At 40.5% G+C, this 17365-nt stretch overlaps 1 protein-coding gene and 1 pseudogene across 1 annotated transcript in view; one reads left to right on the top strand and one right to left on the bottom strand.

Moving 5' to 3' along the window:
• The window catches only part of TEKTIP1 (tektin bundle interacting protein 1), a 140015-nt gene that overhangs the window by 13445 nt on the left and 109205 nt on the right, over positions 1-17365 (top strand). The window lies entirely within an intron of this gene.
• On the bottom strand, positions 11304-11421 carry LOC148501194 (5S ribosomal RNA; annotated as a pseudogene).

Raw genomic sequence — 17365 nt, 5'->3', positions numbered from 1 at the left:
TAGTCCCCCCGATTACTGCCCCCAGTAGTAGTCCCCCCGATTACTGCCCCCAGTAGAGGTGCCCCCCCAAATACACAGCATACACTCCCGCTTCCGCTCCCACCGCCGCCATCCACACGTCAGCCCTCCCCGGCTGGCGCGCTCTGCATCATGGGAGAGACGTCATGACTTCTCTCCCATTACCCACAGCAGGAGTTGGAAAGCAGAGCTCAGGAGTGAGATCCAGCCTGGCTCTTGCAGTGGGCGCTGCAGCAGTCAATGAGAGTCTGTCTGACTCTCATTGGCTGCTGGTTAACACACACATCACCGCTGTGCTGGCGGTGATGTGTGTGTTAGAATGCACAGCCTGAGCCTGCCTCCAACCCTCCGCCTGGTGCTATTTACGCCACTGTATATACCTAATATTGGTTGATGAGTTTTTCATTTTAGTCTCATTGTGGAAGGTTTTCTGTTTACATATAAGCTCATAAGTATATTTGTTGCAGGCTTATGATAAGCTTTATTTTGACTGTTTTTGTGCATGATATACTCCATAAACTTGATTTGTATCTGCCTGTGACTGCTGGCAATTCTATTGCCTTTCAATACTTTTGTCCAAATTTTCCTGATATAGAACAATTCTTACTTCTCCTGACAGGATCCAATATTCAAATGTCTGAATTTATTCTTGAAATTATCTTTGTATGTAAATACTTTATTATACCATAATTATTCACATTTTAGATAAGAGTGTCTTTGGCACCAATATTTTAATGAGTATTAATAAAAATTGATGTTTTAGAAACAATTAATCATTCCTTACACAATTCACATAATAGATAACATAAGAGTGCCCCAAAAGAGAGTCCTCTTGGCCTGCCTGTACAGGAACCTTTTTCTAATTTAGACTAAAATTGGACTCCTGGGAGCACCACCAACACTTTAATATAGAGGTGAGTGGTTACTACGTTTATTATAGTTGGTTATTGATACACATGTCAAACTGTTTATCTGGTGCAGAATCTTTCTCAAATACCCCTTTTCCCCAACCTTGTTATGACAGATAAAGGCCCATGCAGTATTTTAGAAATGTATTTTTGACATTCCTAGGCGGTTACAGGGGGTTGGCTAAGCAGACGCAGATGTAACATAGTTAGGTGTGTTGATGGGGTGTGGTATAAGAGATAGACAGTAATTAGTTAGACAACGTCTAGATTGACACCAGATGTTAGACAGTCAATAGTTAGACAGGAAAAACAATTAGACACAGACAAAAGTCAGACACACCAAAGTTAGACAGGTACAACAGGTCGACAGGGTCAAAAGTTTGACATGGAAATGATCGACACAAAAATGGTCGACAATTTTTTCAGTTTGTATTTTAGCCCTAATCTTAACCCTAATCCTCCCCTTGGTGCCTAACCCTCCCTCCTGGTGCCTAACCCTAACCATCGGGATACGTGCCTGACCCTAACCCTCCGGTAAGTGCCTAACCCTAACCCTCCCTCCTGGTGCCTAAACCTAACCTTCTGGGTAATTGCCCAACTCTAACCATGGGGGTAAGTGCCTAACCCTCTCCCTCCCCTTGGTGCCTAAACTTAACCACCTGCATAAGTGCCTAACTGTGTGGGTAAGTGCCTAACCCTAACCCTCCAGTAAGTGCCTAATCCTACAATTTTTTTAAAAAGGTGTTGACCATTTTTGTGTTGATCATTTTCATGTCGAACTTTTGACCCTGTCGACCTTGTACCTGTTTAACTTTTTACATGTCTAACTTTAGTGTGCAAGATTTTTTTCCGTGCCAAACTTTTATCCTTGTCTAACTATTGACTGTGTAACATCTGGTGTCAATCTAGACATTGCCTATCTGATTACTGTCTATCTATAGTCGGGAACCCATGTTGATGACATTGCTTGTGTACAGTACAGAGACGCTGAATTGCTCACATTGGAGGGTATACTCAGACAGGTGATATGCACCTAGCATAGAGCTGGTGATAGTTTTAATGGTCTGAGCGATGGTGGCATCTAAAGACTACAAAGCATGATTGCAGCATCTTTAGACACTGAAAGTAGGCATCTCAGTCTATATATATTTGGATGTACACCAGGGAAGAGCATCGTAGCAGCATTGGCCTAAAGTCGCAGATGCAACTGTTGCAAAAGATGCAAGGAAAGCAGCAGCTGCATCCAACTCAGAATCAGGCCCTATGAGGAGGGATCCTGCCCCCACGACAGACCCCACCACCTCTACAGTCCCTGCCCCAAGTAGGCCGCTTCCATAAAATTCCTGGGCTGTTTTTTTATATCCCAATCCACCCCTGCTGATCAGCATCAGTGGCAGTCCTCCTCCATGACCCGGACTCTGTGCTCTGGTCGCACGTTACGTAACCGCGACCATGAGCCTGCTCGACTGAGGAGCCAGTAGACAGTGCGGTCGGGTGTAGATACAGGGGTCTGCGCGGTGGCTGTCACAGTGGGGAGTGGACGGGAGTCAGCGTGGTGGCTGTCACTGTGGGCAGTGGAAGGGAGTCGGGAGAGCAGCCAGCAGATAGCAGTGGCTGAATAAGATTATAGTAAGTTCAAGCCCAATGGGGGTAGGGTAGGTGCTGGAGGGGATGGGGGGCATTCCGTATTCACATTTGAAGAAAGTTATATATTTAAAGAGCATATATGTTATCACTCAGTCATGATAAAGTCATGATAAATTTAAAGAGCAAGACAGTGTAGAGATTAGAGATGAAAACCGAACCCAGCCAAACTTCCATATCCGAAGAGAGATCTGAGTCCGGCTCGGATTTTCCCGCCTGACTCAGATCTCAAAGTGAGGCAAAATGTTATCATCCTGCTGTCGGATTCTCACAGGTTTTGGATTGTATAAAAGTCCCTCCCACACGGTGATCGGCGCCATTTGCTTGCTGAGTCCTGGGCTGTAAGGGCTGTGCTTCATCCAAGAGTGGGGCTGCTGTGTCCATCCAGGCCAGGGCTGCTGTGTCCATCCAGGCCAGGGCTGCTGTGACCATCCAGGCCAGGGCTGCTGTGTCCATCCAGGCCAGGGCTGCTGTGTCCATCCAGGGTCTGCTGTGGGTCTGCTGTGTCCATCCAAGGGTTGTTGTGTCCATCTAGGGCAGGGGCTGCTGTGTCCACCTAGGGGTTTCTGTGTCTATCGAGGGCAAGGAGCTGATGTGTTCAACCAGGGGTGCTCTGTCCATCCAAGGGTGCCCAGTGTATAAAAAAATAAAAGCTAATAAATAATATAATTAATAAAAAAATATATAATTTTTTTTTGTACTGTACCCCAGTGTACTATATTTATTATTATTATTTTTTACTGTGACGCTGCCTGTCAGACCACAGTGTAATATTCATACACGTATTGTTTGTCACAGTAGCCCAGTGTATAATAAATATTGTCACACTGTAAGTTGAAAACGCACTGTATTCGTAATAAATACTTTCACATTGTAAGTGGAAAACGCAGTGTATTCATAATAAATATAGTGTCACTGTAAGTGGAAAACGCAGTTGTATTCGTAAAAAATATTGTGACACTGTAAGTGGAAAATGCAGTGTATTCTTAAAAAATATTGTGACACTAAGTGGAAAACGCAGTGTATTCATAAAAAATATTGTCACACTTTTAGTGGAAACGCAGTGTATTCATAAAAAATATTGTCATACTGTTAGTGGAAATGCATTGTATTCGTAAAAAATTGTCACACTGTTATTGGAAAAGCAGTGTATTCGTAAAAAATATTGTGACACTGTAAGTGGAAAACACAGTGTATTCGTAAAAAATATTGACACTGTTAGTGGAAAACGCAGTGTATTCATAAAAAATATTGTCACACTGTAAGTGGTAGTGCAGTGTGTTATTCTTTTCTTATTCATAAAAAATCTTGTGACACTGTAGGTCTATGATACCACAGTGTAATATTTAAAATTGGTACCAATTGACGTGTGTGCTGTAGGCCCATTTCATTCATGTTTGTTAATATGGAGAATGATCAGTTGAGAGGAGAGCAGGAACCACATACTAGTGGTGGAGCTGCTGCCTGTACCACCAGTCATGACGATACTAGTCCATCTACTAAAGCCGATGCCCAAGGGCATACAGGGTTTAAGTCAGGGCATCTAAAATCAAGCAAGCGATGTTTTACAGCGTTAAAGAAAAAAAAAGTAAAAGCTAAGTTAGCTGTAGAGAAATATGCCATTTACTACATGAAGTGGCAAGGATAGGATAAGGCCTTGGCCTTTATTTATGATGACTGGTGGTTCTGAATCCTATGATGATGTAAGCCCTTTTCCCTGTAGAAGTGTCAAAAAAATAAAAATTGTTATGGCACATGAACCAACTGTGTGCTCAGAAAAGTTACAGATCCCCGAGGAGAGTCCAAGTGTGTCGGCGGTTGCCATGTGTGAGCCTGACCTTTATAATACTGTACTTGAAGAGGATCCTCCATCCACCATTTGTGTGCCCTCTGCAAATGTGGGGATGAGCAGCACATGTCAACATGCTGAAGTAGAAATCGATGGAATTGCACCAGGAGAGTGAAGAGGAAATTTCTGTAGTTGGCGCTAACAAGGATGATTAGGATGTTGATGGTGATGATGAAGATGTTGATGCCGAGGATGTTGTTCAGGCAACAGTTGTTACCCATGGTAAAAAAAAGCCCATTGTTGTCATGTCGGGGCAAAAGACAAAAAATCCACTTCTCACGTGTGATATCATTTCTACGAAAATCCAAACAAAAGTTGTCAAGCCATCTGTACTATTTGCCAAGCAAGAGTGAGTAGAGGTAAGGACCTTAAACATCTAGGAACCTCCTTCCTGTTACGTCATGTGCAGCGCATTCATCAAATTGAATGGTGTTTTTCAAATTCAGAAACTTTGACTAAAAAAAACTTAACAATCAGTCCAGTGTCACCTAGCTGCTGCCTTCTTTCTGTTAGATCCAAGCGCCTGCAATCTCCACCACCAACACCTGCATCATCATCAGCATCCTCAATCGTGATCAGAAGTAGTCCTGCATCCAATTTCATAAGACTGTCTGACTCCTCTCCTATCCGTGATTCCTCAGAAGGATCCTTGAGTGCTACGCCTGTTGCTGTTGCTGCTGTTGTGAGTGGATCTACATCCCAAAAGGGGACCAGGAAAAATACTACTTTTAGTAGTTTAACAAAACAATTGACTGTCAATCAATCCTTTGCAATGGTGAACAAGTATGACATCAGACACCCAGTTGCACAGCGGATTACTGACGCTATAACAGCTATGCTGGTATTAGATGTGCATCCAGTATCCGTCATTAATGCCGTGGGTTTTAGACAGTTAATTGAGGTCCTTTGTCCCCACTACCATGTCCCTTCTAGATTCCACTTCTCTAGAATAGCAATTCCCAGTCTGTACAAGGACCTTATTAATGTCCTTCAAAATGCCAGTGTGCCCACTGTCCACTTAACCACAGATATGTGGACAAGTGGGACAGGGCAAACTAAAGATTATATGACTGTGACAGCCCACTGGGTAGGTGTATTGCCTCCAACAGTGCAAACAGCAGCAGCATCTAACAAATGCCAGCTCATTCAGAGGCAGGCTACTCTGTGTATCACCGGTTTCACTAAGAGGCATACTGCTGAAAACCTCTTAGAAAAACTCAAGGAAATCATTGCAAAATGGCTTATCCCACTTGGACTCTCCTCGGGATTTGTGATTTCCGACAATGGGCCTGATTCAGAGCCACTCGTAAGTGGCAGCTCATTCGCTCCGAGTGATGTTTGCCCAACTGCGCATGCATACGGATCGTTATACGCATGCGCGAACCAGTCAGTGCGGCCGAAATTCATGTGCTCGCAAAATAGCGAATGCCTGCTAATTTGAGTGACAGGATGAGGCGTATGTGGGTGGTAACAGGGGAAGGTGCTTGAAAACGGGGAGTGGAGATCCGATCGCAGGCGTGCTTAAAGGTCAAAACGGGCGTTTTATGGGTGTGCATAATTAATACAGCAGCATCATTGACCACGTCACTGGGTTATTTTAAAGCCAGAACTGCTCGCAAAATTGTGGTAGCAAAAACCAACCACAAGAATAGCAAGCAGTTCATACCCTGTTCGATGTACTCGATTAATCTAATAAATAGCGGACATGACGTAGGATGCGAGCGGACAGGGGGCGTAGTTTCCCAAAAAACGACCGCAAGTTTTGTTCGCTCGTTCAGACCTAGAGGCGTGAACAGATCGCAAACAGCGAACGGTTCATTTGAATAGCCACCCCTATTTTCTGGACGAGCGAGTGCAAATAGCGACCGGCTCTGAATCAGGCCCAATGTCACCAATATTGTGCGAGCATTACATGTGGGCAAATTCAAACACATCCCATGTTTTGCTCACATAATGAATTTGGTGGTGCAACATTTTTAATAGGGGCGTGCAGGAAATGGTCTTGGTGACCCAAAAGATTTAGGGACATTTTCAACATTCAGCAACTGCATGTCGAGGATTGCAGCACCAGCAAGTACTGTTGAATTTGCCCTGCCATCAGCTGAAGCAAGAGGTAGTAACTAGGTAGAATTTTACCCTCTACAGTATATGCTTCAACGGATGGGGGAGCAGCAAAAGGCCATCCAAGGCTACACAATGGCCTATGACATAGGGAAAGGAGCTGGAATGCACATTAGTCAAGCACAGTGGAGGATAATTTCTGTGTTGTGCAAGGTTCTCAAACCTTTTGAACTTGCCACATGTGAAGTTAGTTCAGACACTGCCAGCTTGAGTCAGGTCATTCCCCTAATCAGACTTTTGCAAAAGCAGCTGGAGAGACTGAAGGAGGAGCTGAAATGGAGTGATTCTGCTAAGTATGTCAGACTTGTAGATCAAGCCCTTCATTCGCTTCACCAGGATCCAAGGGTCATCAATCTCTTGAAATCAGATCACTATATTTTGGTGACCATACTTGATCCTAGGTTTAAGTCATACCTTGTGTCTTTCTTTCTGACAGACATATATCTGAAAAGATACAAAGAGCTGTTGGTGAAAAAATTGTCAGCTCAAGCAGCACATGACATGGCAGCATCCTTTCGTTTCTGCGTCTGTCAGGAAAAAACAAAATTTTCCTAAGAGACCCACTGTTGGTGGTGATGCAGATCCATCGGCAAAACCTAATGACATCTGGTTGGGTCTGTAAGAACTGCCTACAATTAGTGACATGTCTACCGTGACTTTGTCTGATACTATGGATACCTAATTAAAACCTCTATGCAATCCTGTCTATACCTTCTAAAATCCTGCCTATACCTTCTAAAATTGTCACTATTTAGCGTAATGATCGCACAGTAAATAAATGCTTTCAGACTTTGAATGTGGTTCCAAAGCACAAAAAGTTATTATTCAATATAAAAACAGATGGTTACATGCTGTGATCTAAAGGCAATTAGCACAAATAAATCATACAGACCCAAGGTACAGTTGTTATATACGCACGCGCTCTGGGCCCAGATACTGGCATCAGCATTAGAAACCTCCGTCAACAGCACAGCAAGAAGACTCGAGACTGGGGTCAGAGAGCGCACATATATACTCTTACAGGGATAGGCAATACAATAGACAAGTTTGACATGATTCTATTGGTTCTTCTTAAAGGTGCTTCTGTTACAGGATAGTTCATAGGTCAATTCGAATGGACACAAACAGCCTCTAACAATCCTTTGTGTCCTTTTTCCCGCTGCATGCTAATCTAAGCTGCTAACATTACAGAGTACATTTTAATGTTTTAACTCTCTATAGTCCATAGTTTGCAGATGCATATTGCGATCTTCTCACCGATGATACCAGAAATCTGTTGAGACACAGTGGATCAGTACAACACCAAACACGGTCTGCTTACCATGTACTAAACCTTAGATATCAAATAACTTTTATTACACAACATTAATAATTACTGCATAAACCTTGGATATTACACTTTAATGCAAGGGAACCTTTTATGTAAGTGTGCAGTGTGTAAGTATTGGGGAATTGGGAAAAGACGCTAGTTAGAGTTGTGCGACTATGTGTTTTGTGGAGTACACCATGGTACCTGTTTTGCAGGGATAATCATTTTATATGGTTTAATGACTGTCTGTATTTGTATGGTGAGGACCTTTAACTTCCTTCTATTGCGTGGGAATCGCACAACGCTAAATAATAGCATCGCCGTATGTACTTATAATGTCGAGTTTCACTAAAATGGAGTCTCATTGCCATTTGCAAAATGGTGTTGCTCCAATATAATTTTACACCGATCCTGTCTCAGCCAATTATCCGGCTTCGACAGTCCACCCTTTGATAGTAAACAACATGCTATCATACTCTGATTTTAAAATTAATTTAGGCTTACATTATGACATATTATTTAATGTTATATTATGGGATGGCACAAGGTGGTTCTTAATCCATCAATAATGTGTCTCTAGGAGGGGACATAAAACTACCCCTATATGCACACAGCGGATCTTGGGAGAACATGGGAAATATGTGGGGATTCACCAATCCTATAAAGGAAGTCTTGAGGGGGAATAGGGATTTACATTATTTAAGATGTCTTAAAATTAAATTTTAATAATTCATTTTATGCATGTCTAAATCTTATACATTATACGACAGTACCTTCTAGTTCAGGGTTGTAATGCAGTCCTACATTTACCTCAGTATTCACATTGTTTCTACTGACCACCATAATAATTTCATTCTACCGGTTTACCTTATCTTTACATTTTCCACATTTCAACACAGTAGGAACACACCTGACACATAAGCCAATTACTATGATGACAACCAGTATGAGGATCAGGAGTTTACCTATGCTCACTATCATTTCCTGGACCCACTATCCTAGACTTGAGAACCATTTCACTGGGTTCAACCATGAAACCCATTCCTCTACCTTATCATCTTGTTCAGCCATTGAAGCATTATGGTTCTTTTGAAATTCCCATTTTAGCTGCAGAATTTCATCCATCTTCCGGTCTATTACCTCCTTGGGATCGCTGGTATCATTTGTAATGTAAGTGCAACACTTTACTCCAAATTGGATGCCCAAGTTATGCAATACCCTCCGGTGACAGCTGTTAAATAATGTAACACTAGTCTATGTTGCACCAGTTCTTTCTTGTATGCTTGCAATTCCCTACCTGTATACCTGAATGTGTCATACTACATCTCGGTGATATTATCTATCTATTTAGCAAGGTCTTGGATATATCTGAAATTTAGTGTACCCCGAGTGATCCTGGTGGGATCCAGTGCTACCAAAACTTGAAAGCCAGTTGTCTCACTAATTAACTGAGTGGCTTTATACATGTCACCAGGTATCATATTTCTTTTGTCTCTGTGTTTATACTGTGTGTGAAGATATGGTGATGGTGTGTTTTTATGAATACCATGCATTTCACCATGTGTGAGGGTCATAACCTCTGGGACTACTCTTCCCAGGTAACACAAACGTTCGGAACTCGGAGAGAGCCACTTATAGGCTTTCCTTCCACATATAAAATATACATCATTGGGGAGAACATAAGGAATAGTATGCATCATGATCATCAAACACATGTTTCTGGTTGTATAACCTTAGCACAGTACCCTTCTGATATTCTACCAATCATTTATTTGGTGTTACTCAGTGTATATTTATACCGGAAGTGTCTTCCACCTGACCTAATTTTGCGTAACAGTTCATAATTCATAGGCTCACGGTCAGCTCTTTGTGAGAAGGTCATCGTCTGGTTATTCCCAGTCACTTCCCAACTTCCTGGTTCATTGGAGTTGGTGATGTTTAAACATATAAGTGTTTTATCTGCCTGGTACTGGTGGAGTTGAAAATGGGGTGGTTTGGTATTAAGAAATTTTCCATCCAGTGTCTTCCCTTTTTGCAATTCTAAAATTTCAGAGATATTTAATGAGAATGTCACTAATCCTACATTATGCTGTCCTTGGGGCACGTGAGAGCACACCCGTATCTGCACACAAACTCCTAAACAATTTTCTTGGCAGTGAATGCAGCAGTATTAGTGGCAGCTGGGTATGCCTCAACCCAATTGGAAAACACATCAGTGTTTTCTTGAGATTCCTGCAGGGTGGTAATTGGATGAAATCAATTTGTATTAATCTGGAAAGGTCCGTCAGTCGGAGGAATGTGTGATGGTTCAGTAGGGATCATTTTCCCAATGTTTTTCCTCAAGCAGGTCAGACATTACATTGCTCTCTTTTCCACTTGAGAAGAAAAACCCGGTGCGCACCAGTATGCTCTAACCAATTTACACATACATTGCTTTCCCAGATGAGTCAGACCATGCGCTGCCTCAGCCAGGCTTGGGTAGTATGCCTTGGGAGCCACTGGCTTACCTTGTCTGTCTCTCCAGAGTCCAGAGGACTCTTGCCCACATCCCTTGGACCTCCAGACTGACTTTTCCTGAATAGAACACACATATTGCATCTCAATTAATTTCAGCATATCAATTGTTTGAAAAAGTCATGATTTGTTCAGTTGGTACATTCATTTTTAACCCTGCTGCCCATTTTGCAGCTTCGTCTGCCCTGTTGTTGCCTAGTGACACCGGATCATCCTCACATGTATGGGCTTTACACTTAATTACTGCCACTGCCTTTGGCAATTGGATTGCTGTTAGTAGTCCTTTAATATGTTTGGAATGTGCAATTGGTGTGCCTGCTGCTGTCATAAATCTTCTCAGACGCCATAAGGCACCAAAATTGTGTACTACCCCGAAGGTGTACCTAGAGTCAGTGTAGATATTTTGCAGATTTACCTTCTGCTAATTCACATGCTCTCTTTAGTGCCACCAGTTCCGCCACTTGGGCTGAGTGTGGTGGGCCTAAAGGTTCGGCTTCTATAATGTCCTCATCATTTACCACAGCATAACCTGTACATAACTCTCCAGTGTCAGTTTGTCTATGACAACTCCCATCTGTGTAAAATGTTATATCTACATTTTCTATACAAAAACAAAGAGGAAAGTAGGGCTAGTTGTTGGGGCACACTTAGAAAACTATAATAAAATATAACTTTTATTTGATATATTTAAATAAAATGTGAGGTACCGGAATCCCCCAAGAAGAAACAAAACTATGAGAGTATAAATGTAAAATGGATCTAATAAGGTCCTGAGGTGATCCTCTGGTGAAATACTAAATAATTAATAATCGTACCAATGGGTATGGTATTCGTGATCAAAAAAAGGTAAAGGTGTTTAACCATAAATAGGATACACGAATAAGAGTATGGTTCGTGGTGCTCTGACTGACACACTTGGGGTCCCCAAATATTCCTCTTTAATCTACGGCACCTGGTATTCCCTGGGGGTCTCCCCTCCAAGTAGTAACCAGGCCTAACACCTTTTAGCTTCCAAGATCAGACGAGATTGGGCATTTTAGTGATGTATGGCCGTAGTAATAGTCATATGAGAAAGGGTAGAATGCCCCCACCTAGGTCAGAACAGAGACGTAACCAAATGATCGATGTAGGACTAGTACAGTGAGAAGTCCATTTTTATTATAAAAATCGTGTACCAAAAAAGTTTACGCATGAGCATAATTTCATTGTTACACTTGTAATTTATGCGTCAACATTGTCAAGATAGACCGTTCTGACAGAATAGGTATTATCTTAATAAATAATTAATGTAACAAGAAAATATATCAAACAAATCGCCTTTTGATCCTAGTAGGATATCTGCAGTAATTGGATATAACACATATGTGCAAATGACATCTCCTATGTGACTCACTCAGAGTAATAATAGAGTATCACAAAATAAACATTCTCAGTTGGTCAAGGGTGTCAAAGATGTCATAAAACTATCACAATAATAGAGTTAATTGTTATGTATGGATAAATTAAGGTTCCCATATACATATATATATATATATATATATATATATATATATATATATATATACAGGAGGGAAAGTGAGATTACAATGCAGCAGTTAGTATATTACTCATTAAGGAACATATGTATCATATGCGATCACAAGTGTCATAATATTCACATAGACGTTATGCATACAGCTTAATCTGCAAATAAAAGGAAAAGATTTATGAAACTGCCAATCTCAGTATATATGCATGGTGCTATGCCCCCCTGAATAGAGTATAACTCCTGCAGTTGAAAGACATCCCAACAGTTTGGGAGTAAAGATCTATGCAGCAGGAAACAATTTACCTGCTCCAGTATTAGAGCCCATGTGGAATTAGAGATAAATATAAAGCCTTCTTGGCTAATACAATACCATCCCCATTGTGGTGGGAGCCCAAAGTCCTAATCCATGCATCGGCTATGCGATGGCTGTTAGGTTCCCTCACTATGCGGCATGTGAGGATGCGCGTTTCGCCCGACTGAGGGCTTGTTCACCTCGTGTGTACTGAGTCACACGTGGCCGCTACTTAAGTGCAGTGAATATTCATAGGTCCCGTCTTCTGGGAGATATCATTGGATGCTGAACGGTTGCCCGGGCAATAATTACGTGTCTAAGCAATCATGTGGCTTATCCAGGCAGCCTATCTCATTGAGGTACACAGCAAAGCATGCTGGTATCTGTAGTTTAGTGCCAGTGAGATGGAACCAAAGCGTAAATCGCTGCTGAAATACATCAGAACTGGTTAAGTGTAGAGTAAGACAGGTCTGGTTGATCAGAACCTAATATCAGGCATAACAAGGAATGGATCATATTAGTAAAGAATGAATACATTCATTCCCATGATTATTTGTCAAAAGATGGTATTAATTGTTAGAAATAAATATATGTGTATATAATAACCCAGTATTTTGGCAGTTTTAACCGATTTCTAAAGCATAAAAGTGGTAAGATGATGTTCAAAAGAAATGGAGCATGCTGGTACATGTAGTTTTTAACCCTAAAGTGAGCAATTCTAATGCTGTAATAAGGCATCGACGTCATGGGTCATGCATAGGGTGTGTGAATATACAAGGGATGAATAAGATTATCTAATTAGCCAAAATTAAAAGGTATAATACATTTAGTTGTAGACACCAAATGATTTTGATCAAATATACATATAAACATCACCCGGTCTGCCCCATGTGGGCAGATGATAACACAGTGTGTTTCTTACTTAGTGGTAAATAACTCATGTATTATTTATTTGTTAATTCATATTGATTTAGGTTAGTCCTATTGTATCAGAGTTAAGTCAAGAATACATTAATTAATTAATAAAACAGACCATATATAATGACACTAAGGTGTAAAGAAGCCTAATCTCTTTCTTCAAGACATATTATAGTGAATGACAGTGTTATAAAAAATATATATTGGAGTGAACAATTCTCAAAAAAGTGTTCAAAAACAAAAAGTCTATGTAGTGAAAAATTTGTTTATAATAAAATAAAAAAGTGTTATAGAAGCATGGGACAAGTGAATATGTATGGCTTTATATGTTTAATTGTGAAAACAACAAATAAATATGTGAAATGATTATACATAAAGTGACGCTTAATGGGAAGGGATAAGTATATCCAATAATTAAAGTGATAACCACACACACCAAAAAACACCACACAGTGAAACAGATAAAAGAAAAGGTGAGAGAGAAACAGAAAAGGTTAAATAATTAAATATAAATAATGTATAAATAGGTGATCCTATATAGATAATGCATGTGTGAAAAATATTTTTATAATATAATTCATATTGTGATTTCATCAGGTGTGATCTATGTGTACACAATTATTTACACAGTCCATAATAATATTCTAGAACATCTACCTTGTCCTCTAATAGGGTAAATCTCATATGACTCTTATAGTCAGATGATTCTAAGAACCATATATGTAGTCATGTGTTTAGAAATTAATATCAAATATAAAGCTCCAGGAGGTATTTCAAAGGAATATAAGTGCTGAATCTAGCTGCTTGCCAAAAATATATTCATGCCCTAATAAAGATCTCAAATGGTTCTTATGTTCCAGAGGTCCTAGAAAATAATAAAGTCATATATTTCAAGGTGATTGCTGAATATACCAGATTTATAGAAATACACTGTAATTTATGTATTCATTCATCCCATATTGGTTAAGAGCTCCCAATTTGAAAGTCCACATGCTTTCTCATTTGAGTAGTTCTTGTGTTAGGTCACCACCTCGAATGCCCATATTGATCTTCTCCAACCCGAATGCCTGAAGTTCTTTATAGTTATTATTATGACATGCATAGAAGTGGCGTGCAACTGATGTGAGTTTCCTAAATTTGGCTTTGTCTGAGACAGCGTTTCTTATTGTCCCTACGTGTTCAAGGATACGTAGTTTCAGATTTCTCGACGTCATGCCAACATATCTAAGATTACAACTACAAGTCAGGCAATATATCACGCCTGAAGTATTGCAATTGATAAAATCCCTGATTTTTATCTCAGTTCCATATTTGTCAACCACTTTTTCTTGTCTAATCATGTGTGGACATGCCTTGCAGGTCCCACAGGCATAGGATCCTTGTGTTTTATTGACACTCTTAGGGTGTTTCACATAATGACTGCATACAAGTTGATCTCTAAGGTTTTTAGATCGTCGCCAGCCCATTGTTACCTTTTTGTCCAAGAGTGATGACAGATCCTTGTCTAAATGAAGGACTGACCAATGTCGTTGGATAATGTCCTGAATAGTTCTCCATTCTTTGCAGAAATTGCAGATAAATCTTAGTTCATCCTTGTTCTTTTTGGGCTTTTGATTGTGCAGATGTTGTTCACGGTCGTTGAATATTAATTCTTCTCTTGGTTTTTCAGAGATGCATGCTTGTGCTTGTTTTATACATCTCTTGCTATATCCTCTTTCTCTCAGCCTATTCACAAGTTCCTGGCTTTTGGTTTTATATACATGTGCCTCAGAGCAGTTGCGTTTCAATCTTAAAAATTCCCCTTTGGGGAGGTTTTCAACCGTGGGTGGAAAATGTGCACTAGTTTGGTATAGTAGGCTGTTTGTTGCTGTTTCCTTCCTGTATAGTTCCGTTTGTATGATTCCATCATTGGTTTTGTAAATCTTCAAGTCCAAAAAGGTGACAGATTCTTGACTATAGAAATGGGTAAGTTTGATGTTGCTGTTGTTATTGTTTAATTCTTGTATAAATTTGATGAGTTGATCTTCTCCCTCCCATATCATGAGGATGTCATCTATATACCTCCACCATCCTCCTATATATTGTGTGTAAGGTTCTCTTGCTTCATTGAACACAAACTCCCGCTCCCACTTGCCCATGAAGAGGTTGGCATAAGTGGGGGCACAAGCTGCCCCCATTGCCGTTCCTCTTCTCTGCAAGTAGAAGCGGTCCCCGAACGTAAAATAGTTCTTGGTCAAGATAAACTTCAGAAGGTCCAAAAGAAAATGATGGAATTAGCATGGTTCTTCCATTTTAAGAAAATATTCAATGGCCTGTAGGCCCAAATCATGGTCAATGCAAGTGTATAAAGACACCACGTCTAGGGTAACTAAATAATGATGTGTATCCAGTCTTATATCATTTAATTTTCTAAGAATGTCAGCTGTGTCCTGTATATAAGATGTTAGCCCTAGTACGTGGCGCCGAAGATGAAGGTCAATGAAGCGGCTTGCCTTCTCAGACAGTCCACCTAGTCCCGATATAATCGGTCTTCCGGGTGGTTCGCAAATATTTTTGTGGACTTTAGGTAACAAGTATAGAGTTGGTATTTTTGGATTGGACACCTTCAAATATTCGTGTTCTTGTTTGCAAATAATTCCTTCGTGTCTTGCTCGATCCTGTATGCTATCAAATATACTGATGTAATTTTCTGTAGGATTGAAGGTAATTTGTTGGTAGCACTCTATATCCTCCAATTGTTTCATGGCTTCTTTCTGGTACATTTCAATTGGCCAAATGACAACGTTTCCCCCTTTATCTGAGGGCTTAATGATTACCTCCTTCCATTTTCTCATATTCAGCAGTGCCTGGGTTTCTTGTTTATTGAGGTTTCCCATAGTTGGTTTGGTGTTCTTTATTTTTATATATAATTTGTCCAAATCTCTGGATACCAGTTCTTGGAAAATCTTTACCTCCGGACTGATAGAATCTGGGGGAAAGAAAATGGATTTTTTCTTGCATATTGGTCTCCTATAGACCCCAAGGTTGTCAATAGTCTCTTCCTGTAGTTGTTCTAGGGTGTCTATTGCTTCAAGCTCATCAGCATCTGGAATCCAATTTCCCTCAGAGGGTGTCTCTCTTGTCATCCTTTGATTGTCCACCATTTCGCATTTTTTCTGGATAGCGAAATGTTTTATTAGTAAAAGTTTTCGTCCGAACAGTTTCAAATCCTTCTCCCATCCAAAACGGTCGAAAGAATGTGTTGGTGAGAAGGACAGTCCTTTCCTTAATACCGATTCTTCAGCCTCTGTAAGTGTCATGTTGGATAAATTAATTATTGTGAGTGTCTGAGGAGATGTTATTTCCTTTTGGTCCTGATTGGGTAGCGGTGGTCCCAGTCCATTGTTTCTCCCATGTTTCTTCTTTCCCTGCCTCGTCTTCCTCTTGCACGATACTTGGTACGACCTCCTCTGCTTGGTCTTAAAAAAGCAGTTGTCGGAAGATGTTGATGTTCTTCATATCTCTCTTGTCTGTGGCAGGGATATTGGGGTGCACTTAGATTATCCGGGAGTTCCTCGCCCCCCGAGGATTCCATCTCAGAGGAAGTGTAGGTCTCCTGTGGTTTATAGTATGGTTTATTGTTGCGAGATGTATTCCATCTGAAAATGTTGCCCGTGGAGAAATCCCGTATATCACGATTAAATTTAAGTTTCTTCCTCTCTATGATTTCTAATTCGTATATCTCCAATTCTTTTTTGTGTTTTTCTACTGTCTTTTGAAACGTCAGATCCTTCTCCCAGCTTTCCAACTTCTTTCCCAGGGTTTCAATTTCTTTTTCACATTCGTCCAAAGTGATATGATTATGTTTGACTAATATGGATATTAAGTCTTGGGAACATTTCAGGAGAGTCATCTCCCACTCTTTATTAAGATTCTCTGTTGCCAACTTAAATGCTGGAAATATCTTAGGACGTAGCCCTCTGGGTGTAATCTTGTGTTTTATATAGTTTTCAAGGGTAGTTATATCCCATGAGACCCTGGATCGACGCTGTAGAGTGGATTTTAATCTAAAATGTTCCTCTTCCCAACTATCTTTTGGCGGGTTGGTAATGGACAAGTCTGAGAAAATATCATCAAGATTTTCTGGTATTTTCTTCCTAGCTAATAGTTCATGTTGCAGAGAGAAAGTAGACATGATGCTGATCTCCCAATGATCTTTTTACGTAGCGGCTATATTAGGTTCTGTTCTAATCGTGTAATACGTCTAGGGTATGGGGGATATAGG

Source organism: Taudactylus pleione, unplaced genomic scaffold (assembly GCF_031769625.1).
Source record: "Taudactylus pleione unplaced genomic scaffold, aTauple2 ptg000529l, whole genome shotgun sequence".
NCBI classification, from domain to species: domain Eukaryota; kingdom Metazoa; phylum Chordata; class Amphibia; order Anura; family Myobatrachidae; genus Taudactylus; species Taudactylus pleione.
This window is presented reverse-complemented; position numbering and strand designations above follow the sequence as displayed.